The sequence below is a fragment of the Brassica rapa genome, chromosome A06, assembly GCF_000309985.2.
Source record: "Brassica rapa cultivar Chiifu-401-42 chromosome A06, CAAS_Brap_v3.01, whole genome shotgun sequence".
Classification (NCBI taxonomy): Eukaryota; Viridiplantae; Streptophyta; class Magnoliopsida; order Brassicales; family Brassicaceae; genus Brassica; species Brassica rapa.
The window spans coordinates 15568011-15592451 of NC_024800.2; the positions used below are offsets into that span (position 1 = coordinate 15568011).

Here is a 24441-nt window from a genome sequence, read left to right on the forward strand (position 1 = left end):
TGGTGGTGGATAGACTAACCAAGTCGGCCCACTTCTTACCAATACGGAAAGGAGACGGGGTGGATCAAATCATGAGGATTTACTTGGACGAGATAGTACGTCTGCATGGAGTGCCGGCTAGTATTGTCTCGGACAGAGACCCTAGGTTCACCTCTTACTTCTGGCAGGCTTTTCAAAAAGCCTTAGGAACAAGAGTGAACATGAGCACAGCCTACCATCCTCAGACGGATGGGCAGTCAGAGAGGACAATCCAGACATTGGAGAACATGTTAAGGGCCGTGGTGTTGGATTGGGGCGATTCATGGGAAAAGCGTCTACCCTTGGTCGAGTTTGCCTACAACAACAGTTTCCATACTAGCATTGGTATGTCACCTTATGAAGCACTGTATGGGCGGCCTTGCAGGACACCATTATGCTGGACCCAGGTGGGGGAGAGGATCATGTTGGGTCCTGAGATTGTGGAAGAAACCACTGAGAAGATAAGGTTCTTAAAGGAGAAAATGAAAGAGGCACAGGATCGTCAAAAGAGTTATGCAGATAGACGGAGGAAACATCTTGAGTTTGAAGTTGAAGACTTGGTCTATCTCAAGATGATCACGTTCAAAGGGAGGGCTAGAGTTTCTGGCAGAAGAAAACTAGACCCTAGGTACTTGGGTCCGTTCAGAATCATAGAAAGAGTTGGGGCTGTGGCTTATAAGTTGGATCTGCCACCAGCCATGGATGCGTTCCACAACGTGTTTCATGTGTCCCAACTCCGAAAATGTTTGTCTGATCAGGACATAGTACTACCCGAGATCCCTACTGATTTGGGTAAGAACCTGACTCTAGAGACAAGGCCAGTCCGCATAGTGGATCGAACAGAAAAGACAACAAGGAAGAAGACCATTCCAATGATCAAGGTCGTGTGGAAATATAATGGCAAGGATGTTATCACTTGGGAAACAGAGGCAAGGATGAAGGCCGAGTATCCTGAGTGGTATGATCAGGTAGTCCGCGAGGAAACACATGATCAGGATTCGAGGACGAATCCATCCCAAGTGGGGGAGACTTTTCATGTCCCTGATCTGAGATAGGGTCGTTGGGACGAGCCATGGTGCGGGGAGACACACCAGTCAGGTCATTAGACCAGTAGACAAGCGTATCATGGCTCAGACATAGGGTTAAGGGCATCAAAGTGTTGAGACTTAACCAGGGTGAAGAAAGAATGGGTTTAATGGAGCTGGACGAGTGATGTGGGAGCTGGAAGGGACAGCGGCCGAGCTTGGGCAGCTCAGGGAAGCTCAATGGGAGCTCAGTCAGTATGCATCAGCTGGTGGAGCTGGAAGGACTAGCTCACTCAGCTGGGACCAGCTAGCAATCAGCTGAACTCAGCTGGCCGAGTGTTCGTGTCCAGGACGGTTGAGGCGGTTACAAGGGCGGTTATGGTGGTTCGGTTAGATGGTGAGGCCACGGCATGAACGGTCAGTTAAAGGGCTTGGCCTTGGCATCAGGATAGAGAATCGACAGGGACAGGAGCAGTTGGAGGCAGTTGAGGACCGGTTAGGGGAAGTTATTGCCAAACGGTTGCAAGGGAGAGAGAGACACCTTTTCGGTTACAACTCCCACCCCTTCGGCCCCATGGCAGTTCCAACTCCCTCTCTCTATAAATACAGAGCCCTGGATCCAGATTTAGACACAAAATTCTTGAGGGGGACCTCTGCCAAAATCGTGAGAGACAAACCCAAAAGGAAAAGAGAGAACCGGCGAGAGGCTTGGCTGTTCCAGGAGAGACCGGATCATGGGAAGCAAGGCCTGAAAAGATAGATACCAGACAGAAAGACAGAGAGAAGGACAAGGAGAAGGAGATGGCGCCTAGGGAGAGAACGCCTAAGGTCAGTGGTGTGGACGGCAAGCAATCGGCCCTAGCCGGCTGATGATCCGATCGGGCTTGTGGCCGGTTTGCTATGCGCCTACATCTACTTTCTCTATCTCTTTAGAATTTGCTTGTTCTATCAGATTATTGTGTTGGTTGTTCTGATTCATACAGGGAACACTGAACCAAGGCCTTGGCCGGTTCAGCATCCAAGTCCTAGGCCTTTGGCTGGACTGTTCTTGGTCGGATTTGGATATTCTAGTGTGTTGAGTGGAAATCTGTTTATGGGAATCTCTTAGTTAGGATTTATCAGAGATTATCAGGAATTTTAATTAGTTTTTGGGAATTTATTTGAGTAGGTTGGTTTTGGACAGGTTATAGATTCTAAGTAACCGAACCATGCTTATCTAGACTTGATGTTAGGATATCGGCCTTATGAGTGTGTTATGTGTCTTGTGTGGTTTCAGGATCAGACATGGCCGTGGTAAGGGAAAAGCACCGTGAAGACTCAGGCCATGGGAAGATGTGTGGTGAATGGGTTATTGTAGATAGATGTGAAGTACTGATAGCCTATTGTGCAACTTGTGAACATATGTTAGATTAAGTGTGTATGACTTATTAGGACGAACCTAAGGATGATGTATGGATCTCAGTTTATATTTATACAATTGGTTTGCCCCTTATGTTCTTGGTAGACTGATTGTCTTAAACCTCACTTGAATTGAATTGAACTTAGAAAGATAAGACTTAGAAATCGGATTACTCGGACATAGACTGAATGGTTAAGGCCGCAGATCAGTTTGGGCTTAAGAGCCGGGATGTGTCTTAAAAAAAACCCAAGTGCCAGGCTTTGCTACTTTCCACGTCTGGAGAAGTAGAATATTATGTGGTGCTCACGGACTTTTGCATTTGCTCAATGGTAATTATACCTCGTGTCCCCTGTATTATTCTAGCACGTAGCGTTTTAATATAGGTACTTTAACATTTTTGGTATTTTTGTTTGGGACCCCGATATACTCGGGCTTGCACGGACCCATTCCTACCTTATGTCTCATACCCGTTTTGTTTTTTCTTGGCCGTACCACTTTGTCATTAAGGGTTGGCCAGGATCGAAGGTCTTTTGGACCGGATCCAGCTTGTTTGCCCCTTTAAGTATTATGGCATTCCTACTACTCTTTTATAGTCGGAACTATTTTATTATATAAGCTTTATCCAGAGACGTTTCAGCGTACATAGGAGTAGGAAAACATAATGCTTAAATAATAGATAAAATAATTAATAGAGATCATGGTCCGGAGACTGTACAAGGTATCAGCTTGCGAGGTACCCCGGTGGTTAGGCCATGTTTTACTCGGCGGTAGATGTCGCGATGTCCGCCTTGACCGTGTCGATCGTGGCTGGGTCAACGCTATTTTCCGGATGTTCCGGTTGAGTTGTAGCGTGGGCTTCGGACTTGTGTCGAGCTTCGACGTCCGATGCGTTTGCGTCGGTAGACGATTTTAATTCGTCTTTTCCCGGGGCGCTTTTGGCCGAAGATCCGTCTATCTTCGTGCGCTTGCCGTTTACAGCTGCAGAAGTCGTGATTTGCCTTAACTTGTGTTCTGCGAGGAAGCATAGCCGCGACTGTTTTTGGCATCCCCAGATGGCCGCGACTCCGCTTGGCGTTGGGAATTTGAGACCCAGGTGGTAGGTTGACGAAACTGCCTGCATGGCGTTGAGCCATGGGGTTCCCATGATCACGTTGTAGATAGGGGATGATCGACTACCGCGAACTCGACGATTTTTGTGATCTCCTTGGCCATGACTGGCAATTGGATCGATCCAAGAGTCATCGATACTTCGCCTGAAAAACCCGTGAGTGTTTTTGGCGTCGGAATTACTTTCCCAAGTTCGATGCTCATCCGCTTGAGAGTGTCGCGGAAGATTACGTTGACCGTGCTTCCCGTGTCGACGAGTACCCTTCCGACTTCTAAATCTCGTATGACGAGATCTATGACGAGCGGGTCACAGTGAGGTTGGTCGATATCGCCGGCTTCTTCCTTTGTGAAGGTGATCGAGCAATTTTGGCCATCTCGTGGAGGAGACCATGTAGGCCAATTTGCACTCGACTCTGCCTTCCGTTGGTAAGCCTTGATGGCCGACACGGTATCGCCGCAGTATTGTGATCCTCCAATGATCATATTGACTCTGCGACGATTGTTATCGTTCCCCTTGTCGTCCGGCCTCCTACCGCGTTTATCCCCAGGTTGGTTTCGTTGAGGGGATTTTTCAGCGGGCGGATTTCTGTCCGTCTTTGGAGGGCGATCAGAATCGAGGATGAGATCCTTGACGCTAGTTACTTGCGAGAGCTCTCCAGCGAGTAGCTTCGCGGCCAGTCTTGCTCCCAAGACTTTGTAGTTGGTCGTGGAGTGTCCTCGGGATTGGTGGAACTCGCAGAAGGTGTTTTCGTCATACCCTTGATTGCGAGTCCATGTGTTGCCCGTGGTCCGGCCTTGATCCGAATTGATCGCATAGTTATGCGCCCCTTGGAGATCTTCCCCCTCGTGATGGACGTACTTGTCGTTACGAGAGTTCTTCTTTTTCCCTTTCGGATCCACGTCTTTTGAGGATGGTCTTGCCGTCTTATGTTTTTGCGATAAGACTTTAGTTTCTTCCTCGACTATGATGTAGTCCGTCGCTTTGTGGAGGGCGTCCTGGATCGTTCGCGGTTTGTCGAGAGTTATCCACTTTCTGAATTTCGACTTGTACCAGAGCGTCTTTCTCAGCGCGTCGATGGCCACTTTGTCGCTTATCCCGCTGACCCTGGACATTATCAGCTTGAACCGACTGATAAACGCGCGGAGGGGTTCGTCTTCCCTCTGGGAGAGACTCCAGAGGTCAACATCGGAAGTTTCTCTGTCTATGAATACAGAGTACTGTTTGAGAAATTCTGATGCGAGCTGTCGAAAACTCCCGATGGTGTTGCGACGAAGGCGTGCGAACCATTCGAGCTGCTCCTTCAAGATTTTCGACGAACAGGCGGCAATAGCCGGCATCTTTTTCGCCGTCCTTCAGTCTTGCTCTTCCCATCGCGATGTGGAAAGCCTGAAGGTGCGCTTTTGGATCGACCGTACCATCGTACTTTGGTACTTTAATTTTTCCCGGGTCGGACACCCTCATGTCCGAAATGCGACTGGTAAAGGCGGTCTTTTGAGCTCCTTCCAGCAGTCGATCGATCTCGGGGGAAGCACTAGTAGCATGATGGATTTGAGACTTTACGGCCCTCACTTCTGCCGCAGTCTTGGTGATGTAGTCGCGAAGATCGCGGATATCCGATGTCTCGTCAGTAGATTTCCGAGCCTGTCGGCGTTTACTACGAGTGAGCTCGGTTTGCCTTTCAGCCAGCTCCTCCTGTTCGTTCCAATAGGCGATTTCTTCCTCTTCCGTCATTGGTTTTTCGAACGGGGAGCCTTCCCGAGCGGATCGGCTTCTGGTCCTTCTTGGATGTCTATCGATGTCCTCGTCGGTGTCGTTGGAGACATCGCTAGGATCCAGGTCAATGTGTTCGGCTTCGTTATCCTCCGAGTCCTTTGCAGGGGGCGGAAGACTTTCAGGTTTCCCCTTTTTGATGGGAGATTTCTCGCTAGGGTTTTGACCGGAAGGTCGTTCCCGCGCGACTCCTGATCTGTCGAGTGGGGTAGCGAAGTCGAGCCTCTTCCCGCGGATTTTGGTGGTTCCGCGGGGACGGATCGCTTGGGTCCTTGCCGTTAAGGTTTCAACCTGTTTGGTCAAGGTATTCACGAGGTTATCCTGTTCTTCCGATCTTTTCTCATAGGTGGCGAACATCTTTTTAAACTTCTCGAGCCTCGCGGCGTTGGCTTGTGCATTGGCCGCGGATACGTCCGCTACTGGAGTGTGGAGATCGGTGCCGCTGCCTCCGTTAAGAGGAGTTTGCACGTTATCCGCGTCGTTAGTTGACATGTCTGATTCAGAGTGATGTGGCTTTTGCGGGTTAGATTGATCCGTGTCCCCCCTCCTTCTAGCGCCAAACTGTGGGAACCGAAATTCGCACTGTCGATTTCCGTTTAAATAAGGAAACTAGGAAAACCCCTAATTTCCCAGAGGACCCGGATATCTGCTAATTACCACACGTCAAGCAATCAGAACACGAGAATAACAACGATAAAGTAAAAAAAATCGAAAAAGAGAGCAAAGAAGATCTTATTCCGAATTTGCGTATGAGCGTTTACAACAAGGTATAAGCCTGGGCTCGAGAGCTGTCGGCGAGATTTCTAGTTCTAGTAACCCTAAGACCGCTAAACCTAATTGAGTCGCAGCTCGATATAACAAAAACGGAAAATTGCCTAAATTGCTCTAAGTGCTAAGTTTGCTCTGAAAAAAGTTCCCTCTATGCTCCTCGCCTAGGACTCCTTATATACTAGCTCCAAGGTCGGTTTACGCTTTTACTCTTTTGCCCTTAAGCCGTCATAGCATAAAAATGGAGATATTCCATTTTTCCCGATCTTCACAATTATCTTCAAAACATCCGTATTTATCCGCGGAAACTTGATATTTATCCTTCCTTGTGGGCCAAGCGTAAACCATGCTGTGGTTTACGGGCTTTTGGTTAGGAAAATCGTAGGATGGGCCTCGAGTCGTGTTTTAGGTACCTTTGGGCCGTCTTCCGACTCGACACGTTTACTACGAATTTTCCGCGGTTTCTAATCCTTGAAGTTTGATCGATGAGTTAGAATAGCGGAAAACATGGACTGAGCTTGCTACAGTCTTCGGGAGATAGCATTCGAAGATTTGACGAGAATGCATGGATTGATGTCTGTCGTTGTTCGGAAGAGTTCAATCGCTACACAGCGACCAAACTTCGGCTCGAGCCCGGTCGCTACATAGCGACCGAGCGGGACGAGCGCTTGGTCGCTACGTAGCGACCGAGCTTTGGCTTGAGCTCGGTCGCTACGTAGCGACCGAGCGGGACGATCGCTCGGTCGCTACGTAGCGACCGAGCTTTGACTCGAGCTCAGTCGCTACGTAGCGACCGAGCGGGGCGAACGCTCGGTCACTACGTAGCGACCGAGCTTTGGCTCGAGCTCGGTCGCTACGTAGCGACCGAGCTTTGGCTCGATCTCGGTCGCTACGTAGCGACCCAGCGGGACGAGCGCTCGATCGCTACGTAGCGACCGAGCTTGGGCTCGAGCTCGGCTCGGTCGCTACGTAGCGACCGAGCTTGGCTCGAGCTTGGTTTGTTTGGTTTGAATCTCCAAGGATACTTCTTCGTAAAAACTTCGTATTGGTTATTTTTTACGAAAATTACATCTTTCCTTTTACTATCTCTTTCGGAAATACGATCTCCGAGGATTTTCGGGTGGTAATTCCGTCGTAACCGTTTTTGACCCCAACACTAATGATTATAAGAATTCATCATTTAGTTTGCTTTAATAACAATAATTTTTAAAAAATCTAGTAGATCACAACATGTTCGATTTATTACAGTATAGCTTATTTTTTTAGTTTCTATGAATATTTTGACTGTAACTGACTAAAAGAATATTTGTAAAAACATAAAATAATAGTTTTGACTAATATTTAAAATTTTAATGGAGAAATAAATTCGTTAGTGTTTTGTTGATTAAAAATAATTTGGAACTCATAAATTAACTGTGGCTTGCGAATCTCTCTATGTTCTCTTAGTTAACATCTTTCAGAGAGAGCGAATGAAAATTTCAAATCGTCTTTTACATTGCAATTATTCTCTACTCTATCCGATTTTTTGGTGTGATACATTTTTCGCCTATTGGATCTTGTCTTCGGCTTTGTATGTCTACTTTACGTTGTGGATGTTTTACATTTTTATTTGTACTATGTCTCGTTCACTGTTATTGTTCATTCACTTCAAATCCTATATTTTTTATGCGTTCCTTGTTCATGAAGATTATGTTTGGTTCTTCGATTTGGATATTATTAAAGAAAACACATTTGATACTGATTTATAATTATTTTTAAAAACACTTTTTGAAATTTTATTTTGAAGAGTATATTTTATTTTGTGTTCTTGGAAGAAAAAATATTGTATCTTCATATTTTATATTAATTTTGGTTAATTTGTTTGTCAAATTTCCAGATATTTTATATATATATATATATGAATCAATTTAATTTTAATGATTTATTAAATAATTTACCTTTTTTGAGAACTCCTGGAATTTCATTAAAAGGGATGTAGTTGAGTTGGTGAATAATGTTTTGGTCACGGGAGATATGGACCCACGGTTAAACATAACTAATATTTGTATGATCCCAAAAGTAGAGAGACCTACAAGGATGATGGAGTTATGGCCGATAAGTCTTTGTAACGTTGGCTATAAGATTATCTCGAAAGTTTTGTGTCAAAGATTGAAAATTTGTCTCCCCCGTTTAATTTCGGAAACACAATCGGCTTTTATAGCAGGAAGGTTAATCTCAGGTAATATTTTTATTGCACAGGAAATATTTCATGGTTTGCGAACCAACAAGTCTTGTCAAAATAAGTTTATCACAAAATGGGATTTGATACTCATTGGATTAAATTAAAGCGAGAGTGTATATCTTCAGTTCAATATAGGGTACTCCTTAATGGGCAGCCACGAGGCCTTATAATACCAAAGCGGGGACCACGTCAAGGAGATCCATTATCTCGGTCTACACAAGTATGGATTATCTATTTTGGAGGTTGCCGGAAGAGGATGAGTTTAGCTATTTTCCATGGATATTATAGTATATATAGAAGTCCAGGAATGATAAAGTCTATTTGAATAAGAATGGGAACCCGCAGGAGATCCTTCGTTTAGCTGAAGTGAAAAGTAAGATATGGATGGGGGCACAAGTAACAGTGAAGAACCAATATGACCATCATGGGAGTGTATACCAGGATACTGAATGGACTTCTTTAGATAATACCAGGATTTGTTATATAGATGGAGCTTGGAAAAAAGAAGATCAATTCACGGGTCAAGGATGGTTCTGTCGAAGTAATGGCTCGGCAGATGTTATGATGGGGGCGATGAATCTCCGTAAAAGTCTCTCTCCTCTGTATGCTGAGTGTGAAGCTTTGATATGGGCAATGGATTGCATGAAGACCCTTCAGTTCTCTGATGTAGTGTTTGCGACGGATTGTTTTCAGTTGGTGAAGATGGTGTCGACACCGGAGGACTGGCCAGCTTTCTCTACACACATGGAAGAAACATGGAAGAATTTAGAAGCAGTAAGTGTTTCTTCCCTGATTTCTGGATCAGACATATTCCAAGAGCACAAAACACCTTGGCGGACAGACTTGCACGTGGTGCGAGAAGTTCTTCTACAGCTATGTTTTATGTCGATTCAACACCACCGGCTTGGCTCTCCGAACCGGCTGGCGCAGTTACTTAGTTTAGCAGTTGTGGTAAAAAAAAGACATACTTTAAGACATAATTTTATAATTCTGACTTTAATTAATGAACAGTTAGCATATATATCAAGTAAGCATTTTATATTTTATTTTTATTTTGTTTCTTTTTTTATAGAAAATTTAAGATTTATAAGAATATTAACTTAAGATGCTGACTTTAAATATTTTTATTGGTATTTTCAGTTATTTCAGATTTTTAAAGCATATAGTCCATATCGTATTAAAGGTTACATACATAATTAGATTTTTTTTTGTCAATCTCTTATTATATTAAGTTTTTAATAATTAGCTATAAATATCAATCTAACTTTAAAGATAATTTTTACAAATTTTAATTTATATTTTTATAATTTTGTGCTGATTTTTATTTATTTTTACATACGTGATTATTGATAAATATTTTTTTTAAACTATTTCTTTTTGAATATTTTTATTTTTGTTAACTTTTTTGTTTAATTTCAAATATATACTTATTTTCTATATCAAGTTAATTATTTTAATAAAATAATATTTTTATTTACTTTATCAAATTAAGATGCTGACTTTTATATTATTATAATGATAATTTTAAATTCTCTGAGAACACTTAAATAATATATATCCTCAATTTTTAAATCATATGTTATTTAGATTCATATGTAATGAAAAAAGTGATTTAGATTTACATTATTTTAATATTGTAATTTTAAATTATTTGATAATTATTTATATTTTATTTTGACATAAAATATTTCATAATATTAACATTTTTAGAAATACCAAATTAAAAAACGATTTGGTATATTTTTGGTGCTTTAAAATAATATGTGAACATTCTCAATGATTTATAATATCAACTTATACATAGTATATGTTATTTTGAATATTTTCAATATTATATAACCTAAATTTTGAAAATCATGAGTTTAAATTTAGATTTATATAGTTATACTTGTTTAATAGTCTTGTATTTTTAAATTAATTATTCTTTTTGTTATTTATTTTTTAATTTTCGAAAAATATTAAACATTATGTTAACTTAATATAGTATTTATATTTTTGTAAATTTACATTATTTGATATTGATTTATATTTTAGTTTTAAATAATATTTTTTGTAATATTAACATTTTTAAAACTAGTAAACTTAAATAATGATTTGTCATACTACGATTGGTCGTTTAAATCCTATGTAGACGCCCTCGATGGCTTATAGCTTCAACTTTTATATAATGATATTTTTAAATTTTATGTGAACAGTTAAATAATATATATTCTCAATTTTGAAATCATATGTTATTTAGATTCATATGTAATGAAGATTTAGATTTACATTGTCTTTATTATTTTAAATCCTTATATTTTTAAGATTATTTTTGTTACTTAGTTGTATGTTGATCTTCCAAACATATAGTATACATTTTTGTTGAATAGTTTCAGCAGTATATAACCTAAATCATGTGTTTTAGATTTATATAGTGATAATTGTTTGAAAATATTGCATTTTTAAATTAACTATTATATTTATTTTTTTATTTTTATATTAATTTTCAAAACTTTATTTTATATAGTATAGATTTGTGCATGATGTTTTTAATTTTGTAAGTTTTACTTATTTGATAATTACTAGGGATTAATCCGCGCTACACACAGAATTATATTAATTTTCTAATGTTAATTATCTAACTATTCTTATTGTTTTATAGCAAATGGTAATACTAAAATATATTTTTAATATATTATTTACTTATTATTTATTTTATTTAATATTTTCAGATAGATACTTAATAGGGATTTTTGCCAAAACTAACCCACAACTTGATTTTAACCCCAAACTTATACCCAAACTTGAATCAAATGCAAAACTAACCTAAAAGCCTAGTGAAATTACAGCTCAGCCCCTTGTGACCAAACAAAAAAACAGAAGCCATTTTTACGAATATAGCCCCAGTAAATCGTCTGAGTCGTCTGAGATGTTGGAAGTCGTATGGACGACTGAAGTGTAAGTCGTATGGTACCAGTTTATTTTAAAAATAATTTATAAATCTTGTAAAAAAATATTTTGATGCGTGAAAAATAAAAATCAAGTAATTATAAACAGTTTTAAGTGATATAAATTAAGATATGATAAAATTGATTTGTTTTGAAGATAGATGAGTGGAAGTAGTGAATCATGAAATACTATGGTTTAGGAGTTTGGAAAACATATGTTGTAGTATTATATGTATTGTTTAGATTTTGGAAAACTAAAATGTTTTTTTTTTAAATTAGTTTTCACCTATATGTGTTTATTTTTGTGTATAGTAAACACTTTTCAAGTTTGATTTGATTTTATGAAGTGTTTAATTAGATAATTAAGTTTAGGGGTTATGTTTAGGGTGTGGATGACTTATATTTCAGTCGTCTGTTGAATAATTTACTCGGACGACGTATATTTCAGTCGTCCACATCGTACCGAACCTTTAATTTTACCAATGTACGTTTTAACCTAATCGGATCATTTACCGGACATATAAAAGCTAGTTTAGAGGTTATGTTTAGGGTCTAGACGACTTACATTTCAGTTGTCTGGTGAAGAAATTAAAACAGACGACTTACATGTAAGTCTTCCAAATATTCCCGCCTAAAATTTTTAAAAAAAATTATTTTCCCGCTTAAATAATTTAAACCAGACGACTTACTTGTAAGTCGTCTGGAAAGTCTTCTATTTTAGTTTCCCGCTAAAAATATTTAATTTCCCGCTAAAAATATTAAACTCTTCTGGACGACTTACATGTAAGTCGTCTGTTTTAATTTATTCACCAGACGACTGAAATTTAAGTCTTCCAGGAAGTCGTCTGAGTCAAAAATATTTAACCTAATTGGATTTTTTGTCTCCCTATATAAAGAAAAATTTACACATTCTCTCTCCTCCTCTCAAATGGCTGCAACAAAAATGTAATGTTCATCATTCTAAAACTCTCCAACCTCTCTCTAATCTCTTTAACTTGAAAACACCAAACTTTATATGAATTTTTCGGTTTTGTCTCATGTATTTCTTGCTAATCTATCTCTTTTGCAGGTTTTTAATCAAATGGTACTCATCTTCCACTAATTTAAAGGTAGATCTATTAATTTTAGATATGTATTTTTGTGTGTTCTAAAAATGTAGATTTATCTAATCTTCCACTCATTTTCTCTATTTTTAAGTCATTTGAACGTTTTTGGATATACAGGTTTTTCAGATCTGGATTTGATATGCAGGTTTTTCAGATCTGGAAGACTTCTGGGACGACTTACCTGTTAGTCGTCTGGAAGTCGTCTGGAAGTCGTCTGGACTTCTTGGAAGTCTTCTGACAAAGTCGTCTCGACTTCCAGGAAGTCGTCTGGACTTCCAGGAAGTCGTCTGGACTTCATGGAAGTCTTCTGACGAAGTCTCCCTTTCATAATAGATCTGAGCGTTTTGGTAAGTTCTTATGTCTGATTTTTCTTCATTTGGTAACTTCTTGTTGTATAAAGTTCTTACCTTTTTTCTAAACTAAAACTCTCCAAACCCACTCTAATCTCTTTGACTTGAAAACACCAAACTTTATATGAATTTTTCAGTTTTGTCTCATGTCTTTCTTACTAATCTATCTTTTTTACAGGTTTTTAATTAGATGGTACTCATCTTCCACTAATTTAAAGGTATATCTATTATTTTTAGATATGTATTTTTGTGTGTTCTGTAAAGGTAGATTTATCTAATCTTCCACTCATTTTTTTCTGTTTTTAAGCCATTTGAACGTTTTTGGATATGCAGGTTTTTCAGATCTGGATTTAATATGCAGGTTTTTTAGATCTGGAAGACTTCTGGGACGACTTACCTGTTAGTCGTCTGGAAGTCGTCTGGACTTCTTGGAAGTCTTCTGACAAAGTCGTCTGGACTTCCTGGAAGTCGTCTGGACTTCCTAAAAGTCGTCTGGACTTCCTGTAAAGTCGTCTGGAAGTCGTCTAAACTTCCTAAAAGTCTTCTGACAAAGTCGTCTGAACTTCCTGGAAGTCGTCTGGACTTCTTAAAAGTCGTATGGACTTCCTGGAAGTCTTCTGACAAAGTTTTCTTCCATATCAAGTGGAATCCAAGCTTGTCTTTGTAGAGGAATGATCTATAATAGTTTTGTTTGTGGTCTGTTTTGTGAATTGCATGTCTACTCTTTTAGTTGTGAATTTTTTGTAAAATCAGTAATAATGTTTTCCAAGATGTATTAAATGTGCTAACAATGTGTTTACACATTTACAAATCAATGAAATAATAGACTTCAGTAGCCTTTTTCTTATCTTTGGATTTCTCATTAGCAATAATAAACTTCAATGGCCTTTTTCTCATCTTAATAAACAAGAATGTTGGTAGCTTCATATTGATACAACGTTTTAAGAAGCATTTAACCCTTCTTCCAACTCATAACAATAGTCATCATTATTGTCTATAACAATAATACTTAAGAGATGAAAACAAACAATAGTAACTAGTCAAAGCATATCATATTTTTTATAAGTTTGCGTTGAAAAACTTAGTCAAATTTAGTAAAACTAAGGGAGAGAACATATTTTGTAAATAGGAGTTTTACATATCTTGAAGTTACTTATCACTCTTAAAAATACAAGTTATTCAAAAACTAACGTAGAAGACTTAAAAACTAGCGGAGAAGACGCGGACGACTTCAATCTAAGTTGTCCAGACGACTAAACTATACGTCGTCTGGTCAACGCAGAGGTTATTTTTGCAATTGACTTTGAAATCTGTTATTTCGGATGACTGAAAAATAAGTCGTCTACTATTATTTGGTTAAAAAAAACTCCAAAAAAGCTAGACGACTTACATTTCAGTCGTCATAGGTTAGTTTTGCATTTGACTGGATTATTTCAGAAGTTTGACTTTTTTGGACGATTTACATTTCAGTCGTCTAGTGAAAATTAAAATAATAATATTTTTTTAAAAGTAGACGACTTACAGTTAAGTCGTCATAGGTTAGTTTTGCAATTGAAAAAAAAACTTCAAGATTTAATTATATACAGACGAATTATAATTCAGTCGTCCACGAGACGACTGAAATGTAAGTCGTCCAGGATTTACGAGGTTTGACCAGAATCTCGGAAAAAAATCCTGGACGACTTACAAGTAAGTCGTCTCGTGGACGACTGAATTATAAGTCGTCTGTGTATAATTAAATTTTGAAGTTTTTTTTTCAATTGTAAAACTAACCTATGACTACTTAATTGTAAGTCGTTTACTTTTAAAAAAATATTATTATTTTAATTTTCGCCAGACGACTGAAATGTAAGTCGTCTGGGGAAGTCAAACTTCTGAAATTATCCAGTCAAATGCAAAACTAACCTATGACGACTGAAATGTAAGTCGTCTAGGTTCTTTGGAAATATTTTTGAAACCAAACAAAAACAGACGACTTAACTTTCAGTCGTCTCAGGTTACAGATTTCAAAGTCAATTGCAAAAATAACCTCTGCGTTGACCAGACGACTTCCAGGTAAGTCGTCTACAGCCAGACGACTTCCCAAGTAAGTCGTCTGACGAACAAATCTGGAAAAAAAACTCGATGTCATTCCTTAAATTGGTGAGATAAGTTCCTTAGCATACATAAGGCTTCTCCAAGCACACAGAATCACAAACGAAAGTAACCCACCTAGAATCGTTAGCTTCTATGACTCTATGAACCATAAAAATTTTAGAATCAAAATTTTGGGTTTTTTTAGCTCATTGTGGAGAGAAAGTGAGAGATATGTTGTGTTTAGTTCACAAGAATGGAAAAAGAAGAAGGGTAAATCGATTTTGGGAGCATTAAGAGCTTTAAATTGGTTGTTCATGGTGGTTGTGGTATTGATGACATGGCAATCTTGTAATTACTTGAAGATGATGAGGGTGAGAGAGTAAAAATGTCATTTTCGAAGAAAAAAAAAATTGATGGTATTTTCGTAGATTATATGAACTTGTGGGGTGAATAGGGCAAAACCAATTTAAAAAAAAAAAGAGGTTAGTTTTGTGTTTGACTTTAAGTTGTAGGTCAATTCTGCAAAAAGCCCTACTTAATATACCTTTTCTACTTCTTATATTATATATTTTTTTATTACTTATGTCTTCTATATTGTATATTTACTTATACTAATATTACGCTAGATATTTAATGTAGTATTCTTATTTCTTATATTGTACACTTAATTATTGTTTAGTTTTTTTGTTATTATATTGTATATTTATTTATTCTAATATTTTCTATTTTTTATTTTTATTACAGAAAAATATTGAGATAATATTTTAACGTAATATTTCTATTTCTTCTACTGTATATTTACTTATTATTTTTTTATTGCATATTTACTTATTCCAATATTACGATAGATGTTTAATGTAATATTTATATTTTTATATCGTATATTTACTGATTATATATTTTAGTATAAAATTTTTAGATTGATGTTTAATTTAGTTTTTCTATTTCGTTTTTGGTAAATGTTTTTTGCTTTTATATTAAATGATAATATTACGATAAATGTTTAATGTAATATTTCTATTTCTTATATTGTAGATTTACTTATTATTTATTTTTATATCATACATTTACTTATAAAAGTATTTGGAAATAATAAAAAATGTAAAAGTATACATTTTTCAGATAGATGTTTAATGTAGTTTTTTCATTTTATATATTGTATATTAACTTATTATTTATTGTTTCTTATAAAGGGCTTTATTATTTATGGTTTCTTATATTGTATATTTACTTTATCTAATTTTATTACTTTTATATGTAATGGTAATATAATGATAAATGTTTAATGTAATATTTCTATTTTTAAACTGTATATTTATTTATTATTTATTTTAGTATACAATTTTCAGATAGATGTTTAATGTAGTTTTTTATTTCTTATATTGTATATTTATTTATTTTAATATTATGAAAAATGTTTAATGTGATATTTCTATTTCTTATATTGTTTTTTATACATAGTTTTCAGATAGATATTTAATTTAGTTTTTCCATTTTTATATTTTATATTTAATTTTTTCCACGTAACGTTTCACTCGTGGTTGTCTTCGTCGCTAGGTGAGTCAGTGGCGAAAGGGTCAGTGAAAGCGATCCGGGCCAAACTTCCCACCGTCTGTAACGAATAAAGCCCCCTATACCTCTGAATAAATGATAATTAAGTATTACTACTTATATTTTCTGTTAATATACATTAATTTGGAAATCATAACATTTTAAATGCTAATAATTTTTTAATTAGCCTAATTTATTAGATACTATACATTTTTGGAAATATTAACATTTAATTTGATTTTACATATTTTTATTGGTGGTTTTAAAGCCTATATGGACGCGTCCTATGGATTATAGCATTTTTTACTTTTTACTAGTATAGGCCCGTAGGGCGGGCGGGATTTGATAGATCGGATTTTATAAAATATATAATTTTGTGTCAATTTTCTTTTATGTTAAGTTGGGTATAAGTATGATTATGTTGTATACACCAAATTTCAACTATATAACTAAAAATAATAGATTTTTTAATATTTTTGCTGTTTTAATCTTAAATTGTAAGTTTTTATAGTGTTTTCAGTTTTATAATACTATAAAATACATAAATCAATCGGATTCGATCAAAAGAAAATGAGATCGATTTTTCTAATATATTTTTTTCCGTGAGTGTTTATAAATAGTGGAGAATGAAGTTTTAATTTAGAGAAACTCTCTATCAAAGTTATTATAGTTGTTTTGGACAATCTTAGTAATTACTATTATAAACAGTTGTTTGTTTTGGTATTTACGTTATAATGAGGTTTTAAAAGGTTACTTGAATTCTAGATGTGGTTTGATTTCATATTATAAAATCGGATATTCAGTGTTTTCAATGATTTATTTTGTTAGAAATTTTGTCATATACAAATAATTTGATGTTCTATTTAAAATTAAAAATATATGTATTAGTAAATAATTAGGAGATAATTATCTCTGCATGAAACACCTAGTGATTATGTCCGCATGGATTTTTAAATCTGAAAATGATGCATGTAAAAACAATACATGAATCTAAAAATTCTCCATGTAAAGTTTCCTCACCAGTATAATTGTCTTCCGCCAAGTTGTTTCCAGAGGTTAGCTGCTCAGGATGGAAAAGCTGACGGTAAGTTCTCCTACGGACTTCATTGATAACAGTGGGCTCGAGATCAATAAATGGAGCTCTGGGAACATGTTTTGTGGCACCAGTTTCGTAGACAAAGATACGATCACGTGCTCGCTAAACCAAAAAATGAACCTTTAAATCCACAGAGAATAGAAAAATTATGTACAAAAGTGAATCAAACCAATGGATTCCATTGTGCATTTTTTATTTTTTTTTATTTTAGGGCTTAGTTCGCAAAGGGAAAAAGAAAATTTTGCAGGGGAAATGTATTCTCACTGAGTGTAGTTGGTGCAATGGAAGGCAGATGTGTCTACCTCAGCGTTCTTTCTACAAATTAAAGCTAGCTTTCAGCCTCGGTGTACTATCAAGGTCTTCCATATTCCGGGCATAAGTTCCTATAAATCTGAAAAATGCCAAAATAAGATTTTAGCTCATGAAAAGGCAGAGGTTGAAAGAAAACCAATAGGTGGGTTCAACGAATCACAAAAGACCAAAGTACGGGTCAAGTTTTAAACATCTCATAGAAAGCTGAGTAAGTAAGATGTTCATGAAAACATAATTTTCATGCCTTGTGCGAAATATAAGATACTCATGAAAAACCTCAATTCAGAATCATAAATCTCGTATAGAGATTCCACTGCACAAATCAAATTTATTGTTTTGTGTTAGACTTTAAGATTCTTCACAAACGGTTGGTTCTCTAATTTCTCAGGCACACCTAAAGAAGGAGACTAACCCTCAATTCGTGATGATGTTGTGCAGAGGAGTACATGCAGTAAACCCATGACCGAAAAAATACAAAATACATATCTTGATGGTCGACGCCGCATGAGCTTTTGTTGCAGAAATCATATGAATGAAAAAAATTTAGACTCTCTTGACAGCTTAAACCGTAAACAATAGTTGAAGGCACTAATTAACTTGAAGAGAAACTACTCAACCTAAAACAAAAGTTTTTACTGAATGTATCAATCATCAATCTGAAATAGAACTAATAAGATTAAAATCACCAAACGGAGATAATAGATAGAGGTAATAGATAGAGTACACGTCTCTTGGAATAGTGTCTTCTGCGGTAGAACGTGAACGTTGCCGGTACTGTAAAAAACCAATCTAGTTATGAACTCCAGCGAAGGAACAGAACAAACCTCAAGCAGAAACATGTCGACTCAATGAGTTCGCCGCCGCGTCAGGCGTTCTTGGCTTCCCAGAAGTGGAGCAACCGGACTTGAAGGGTGGAGGAGCATCGTCCGGTCAGATCGGAAAGGAAGATTGCTGCCTTAGCCATTTTCTGGATATAATTTCAATGTCTTGTTTAGAGAAAATGAGAATATGGTTGTGATAGTAGGAAAGCTTACCCTTTTATAATTAAAGTTCCACCGACTCACATGAAGAGGATCGCATTCAAGAAAGATAGTGGGTGATGATTTAAGAATGACTTTAAAGATGGGGATTCTGTAACTGGTATAGAGCGTTAGCAAGAAGCTGAATCATTGATGGCTAGCCAAATTGGACAAATGTAAGGCCCAAATCAAATTAAAAACCATGTAACTGAAAGTTTAATGAAACGCAACGGATTTGTGTTTTGGACACGTGTCGATCGTTGGTAACACTATTATCTGACGTGGATGAAAGAAAATGAGGGAATGGTCTTTCTTTATATTAATAGATTAATGATAGGTGTGCACAATATTTTTTTTTTCCACGAAAAAGTAATTTATTTCATTCAAAAGAAACACACAAGAGCCCATATAGAAATGGCTACAAGAACCCACACAAGGGTGACTCAAAACATAAACTCGGAGATGAATGAACAATCTCCATCCACAAAAGCCCACATAAAGGCGGCTACTTAAACCCACACCGGGGAAGCTTACAATACCAAGAAACCAAAACCGACACTAGATAAGGCTAAGCAACCCGAGCGAATGAAAAGATAATTAGCAGATTTTAAATTTTTGTAGAGGCCAATGATCGGAAATTGCAGCTGCTGCTGGCTATAGCTCGCCACGCGGAAAATTTCACCTCCTGCACCATGACTTATCGCTGCTGCTACACGCACGCAAAACGATAACGCCCAAGAACTCAAACCCTGCGACTTCATGACACGACAGGAAGAACCGCTACACGGTCCACATTGCCTTCAGATAATGGTGCGACGCACATCGCGCCCACTTACTCATAGATAGAAGCCCAGATACAAACTCAACTAAGACGAGGCCTTACCATACGGACCCTCCAGAACCACATCCTGAGAACCGAAAAGCGATCACTGCACCCACCACTCTACGAATAACCTCTGCTAACCCAACTCTCACCACGCTTTAACACTACCACCACTAACGGATTCAAAAAACCCACCAACACACTAAGGAAAATTTTTAAAGACCAAGCTATGACAGCAAACCAACTGAGAACTAAACAACAACCAACCAACACAAATACCACAAAGACAAGCCACTAACACAGACAAAAATAACAACAACAACACCGAAACCTACAACAAAGACAACAAGACCTAGAACTACGACACTCGGGATTGAAAGACAGCAGCAAAGGGAATAAGCTAGAACGATACCGGCGGGATGAGACTCCGTCGAAAGACACCAAGAGACAGAACTTCTCACGCGCCACCACCTCCTGCACCGGCCCTTCAAACGACGGATAGAGCTATAACACACCGAGGCCGGTGAGAGAAACATCCTCAACAGATTCACGCGCCGCCTAACGGAGAGGAACACCGGAGATCTCCAAACGGAAAACGAGATCTGACAAACCTCAAACCCTAAAAACCGACTCCCTGAACTGACCAACCTTACACGCCTCGCCAGGACTCCAAAGACTGACGAACTCCACAACCGAACGAAACCTCATGAGCAGATCGCTGGAGAGGTGAAGTCGGAAGAAACCAGAGCCCCTTGCATCTTGGACGGAGGAGAGGAACCAGAAGCAGAGAGCAAACAAAGACGAGGACTAAAGGCTAGGAGAGACGCCTCCGACACCGTCTAATCCGGCACCGGAGAAAGGCGGAGGTTTCTATTGTTGTTTGCAGAGAGAATTGCAATTGGTATTTAATGCTCTTCTATACGTTTTCAATCTTCAATGATAGGTGTGCACAATATTGAATGTTGTGCACAATAATATTGAATGGTTTTAAATTTGGGGAATTAGGCTGTATAGCAAGGAAAAAAAGCATAATTCACCAAACGACCAATTTCTCTAACTTTTCTATACACACCGTCATATATATATAATAATACAGTATTGTCCCTTCTTGTAACCGGCGTAACCTGCAGAGAAAAAAAATTAAAATTAATAATTATTATATATAAAAATAAATTGTGGTTTAATTGTCTTCACATCTTAGAAAACGCTTGTGAGACGACGTGTTACAGTTGAAGTAGAGAAGGAGCAATCCGAGCCTCTTTTCCTTCTCAAAATTTTGGAATTTTTGATGAAATTGTATTGTCTATATTGATGGTGAAGGGTTGTAGTGGATAATAGAGTTTCAAAGACTCGTGTGGTGTCTGCACAAAAGTTAATCGGAGAAGATGAACTGTGTATATTCTTCTACTATGCTATTTTATTGTGTTCCATTCCATTTGATTGTTACTAAAATATGTTTTATTTTGTTTAGAAATATAGTTTTTAATTTTTTTAAAGTTCTTGTTACATGTTTTTGAACATGTAAAAATCCCACTATGATATATATTGTATAGTTTAATATTACATAATATAATGTACTTTTTATATTTTGATATTTGAGTTTAGATTTCATAATTTCACTAATGTACTATGCTATGTATTTTGTTCCATTCTATTTGGGTTTAGGATTTATACTTGGGTTTATAATTTATATTTGGGTTTAGAGTTTAATAATTAGATTTTAGTAATTAGGGTTTAGAGTTTCGTATTTATGAATTGGGGATAGTGTTTAGTATTTAAGGATTGTGGATGTTGTTGCGTCCTTCTATACTATTTCAGTGACATGGAGTAGAACAATACGTGCATTTGTATATTACCATATATTTTTTTTAGATGTTGGGGTTTGGGTAATGTTTAGTATTTAGGTGTTGCATAGTGATTGAGATTTAGAGTTCAGTATATAGGGATTGGGATAATGTTTAGTAGTTAGGGTTATGAGTGGAGTTATAATTTTATACTATTTCAGTGATATGGAATAGAACAATCGATGTATATATGTGGTTAATGAACATGTGGCGTGGATGTTTGATATGTGATTATAAACACGCTACGAAAAGAAAGACGTCGTCTATTTTTCACTTGCAACTGAAAACCTGTTATGAAAAAGGACAGAACCGGATGAAATGTGTTCAAAGAGTCTGACATTAAATTATGTCAAAATCAATGCTACTCATTTTATTTATCACTCAAATATAGTTATTTGGCCAATAAGCCCTTTAAATTTCTGGCAAAATATTGAAAAAGATTGCAGTTGCAAAATATTTTTGTTATGCATACTCTCCTTTAATTTATATATATTTGCATATGCAAATGAGGGACCAGAAGTTGTGGCATTATTTATTTACTCCTAAAAATCAGTATTCTTTATAAATTTTTGAACCGTACATATACGTTCATCGTAAGAAGGGCATATAATACTAACGTGCACTTGGAAGATATATATTACTATTATTAACTGATTTCTCGTTGCAGGGTAAGAACACACTTTGTAACACGCCTGCAAAATAGTCATATTATATGCCCATATAAAACTGTGTATAGTTCAATTTTGGCAGTTATTTCATGTTTAAAACTTTATTATTAATCTATGTCTTTGCAAAAGAAGACAATTTTCATAAAAGAAGTCGGCTGCCAAATAACTTGTTGGGCAAAATGATTTGTTAATTATTAATTACAGTTTTGATGAAAACTTTCGACCAAAAAAAAAGAAAAAAAGATTTGATGAAAACTTAACCATCTCCTACTCTTCAGTGTCATTCTTTTAGCGTTTCTATGTATAATAATTCACATAATCTTCTTACTTAAAGCCATAAATTCCTCACAAAATCTCAGTTGAGTTCTAACATTTTGATATCAATGTAGGTACATCTTTGTAGAATCTAAGTTAGCACTTCCAATGAGGAACCAAGAAGCAACAGAGAGAGGCAAAAACAATAAAAACAACATGAAAGCAATGCTCAAAGAGGTACAATCGGTTTCATCATAAGAGAGATGACTCAGAGGCCAAGAGGTAGACCATCTGCCTCCAAGAACAAACCTAAATCACCAATCACTGTGACTCACGATAGTTCAAGTTCCCTCAGAGTTCATGCCGTTATGATCATCTCTGCCTGTGAGACTATATCAGATTTCTCTAGAAGGAAGCAGAGAGCTCTCTGCATAGTAAATGCTAATGGTTGAGTCACCAATGTGACACTAAGGCAGCCAGCATCATCATGAGCTAAAGTGACGTAACATGGACGTTTCAAGATCCTGTCATTGCTACGATCAATTGTGCCTCCCACCAGCACTGCTTGGGATCACCGGTTCGACCATCAACGACAGGTTGGTGGTGGGCTAATAGCATCTGGTCTTGTTGTTCTGATGGTTGCATCTTTTATGAACGCTGTGTTTGATCACCTTCCTCAGGATGATGATGAAGCTGCCTCAAAACATGCTCACTAATGGAAACTCAGGGATAGTCTCCATGCCCTGCTGCTGAAGTGCACCTTTCTCACCTTTCTCAGACGTAACTGATGATGCTGTTTTTGTGGCTTTTGATATAGGGATGGCTAAACTGACGAACATTCAAGCTGCTGAAATTTTGGTATACTCTATATACATCAGTTTCCTATTAACTTTTGATATTGCTTCTGTGTCAAGTATTCTAATTAAATCTGTCTCGCGTTTTGCAGGTGGAAGGAGTTTATGCTAAGGTTGACGCTGAACTCCTTCGGTTCGTTGCTGAAATTTTTGGGAAGACGTACACCTTCCAGCTGAAGATAGGCGAATTCAATTTCCCTTCAAAACCCCAAACCTTCACCATCTCCTGTATCTTTGCTGAGCGACATCAGTCACCTTTGCCAGGCTTTGTTATAGATGTTGGTACCCGATCCTAATTTAGATATGCTGCTAACTCAGTTATATTAACAATAAATTTAATATTTTGAAAACACGGGGTGCAGAGGTTCCTGATGCTCATCTTCCTGGAGTGAGTGCACTAGCTTCGAATGTCGCTGCAGATGAGAACTCCAATTTTTCTCCCCAGCCATCCACGTCTGCTGATCCAACTGTCGAAATGTGAACTTGGCGAGAGTGGAACCAAGAAGGCACGCTTGGCATAAGTTCACGTGGATACCTTTGACAACCCCTAAAATTTATTATCAAATAATATGCTTTAGCATCTTTTTCTACTTTGTGTTTAAAAAAAAAAGCATATTTTTCTATTTTTGTTTTGAACTCACTGTAGTGATCAGTGTTTGAATTATTAATGAAAGTTTTTGTAGGATACATGTTCCAACATTTTGTTAAGATAAGTCAAGCAGTCATGCGACCTTACGTATGAACTTCGTACTTCTAAACACTTGGTAGTCTACGTTTGGTAGTCTACGTAAGCAGTTTATGATAAACTTGAAATGTTTATTAACTTTTATTAAAGAATACATAACCATACAATTAAGCAGTGTACACGTTAAGTATTTCCCCAAAACAAGATTAAAAGCCTCAAAATTGTAACATCCAAGCATTGCTGAGTACATCACTACATCCAAATCTACACTGCATGTGCCACTGTCATTTAAATACATGTTACATGTAAAATTATTAAAGATGTACAATAGTTGAAAGGTGTTGACATATATATATATATATAATATATATATATATATATATATATATATATATATATATATATATATATATATATATATATATATATATATATATATTTGACGTCCAAAACAATAAAAACGTTTGTCTATATTATCAAAGAATAAAACTCAAAAGAATAAATATAAACCATTACATTTTTAAAATTCTTTTATTTAAAATTTTATGTTCACTTAAAAGACGTTA

The 24441-nt window shown here is 36.8% G+C and overlaps 2 long non-coding RNA genes and 1 pseudogene across 6 annotated transcripts; 1 reads left to right on the forward strand and 2 right to left on the reverse strand.

Annotated features, from left to right (window-relative positions):
- Positions 1–7582: 7582 nt before the first annotated feature.
- Positions 7583–18934, reverse strand: LOC103873640. 5 transcript variants are annotated; one of them, XR_004448248.1, is made up of 4 exons: positions 18762–18934; positions 18552–18694; positions 17340–17806; positions 7583–9045 (listed from the first exon to the last, which is right to left on the reverse strand). It is a non-coding gene; the product is annotated as an uncharacterized LOC103873640 (long non-coding RNA). The 5 variants fall into 5 exon arrangements; XR_004448247.1 differs by lacking the exon at positions 7583–9045 and adding an exon at positions 15840–16407; XR_004448246.1 differs by lacking the exon at positions 7583–9045 and adding an exon at positions 16094–16849.
- On the reverse strand, positions 9286–15763 carry LOC117125828. Its single transcript, XR_004448255.1, has 2 exons — positions 15304–15763; positions 9286–11027 (listed from the first exon to the last, which is right to left on the reverse strand). It is a non-coding gene; the product is annotated as an uncharacterized LOC117125828 (long non-coding RNA).
- A 3531-nt stretch (positions 18935–22465) lies between the features above and the next one.
- Positions 22466–23884, forward strand: LOC108872225 (annotated as a pseudogene).
- Positions 23885–24441: the final 557 nt, after the last annotated feature.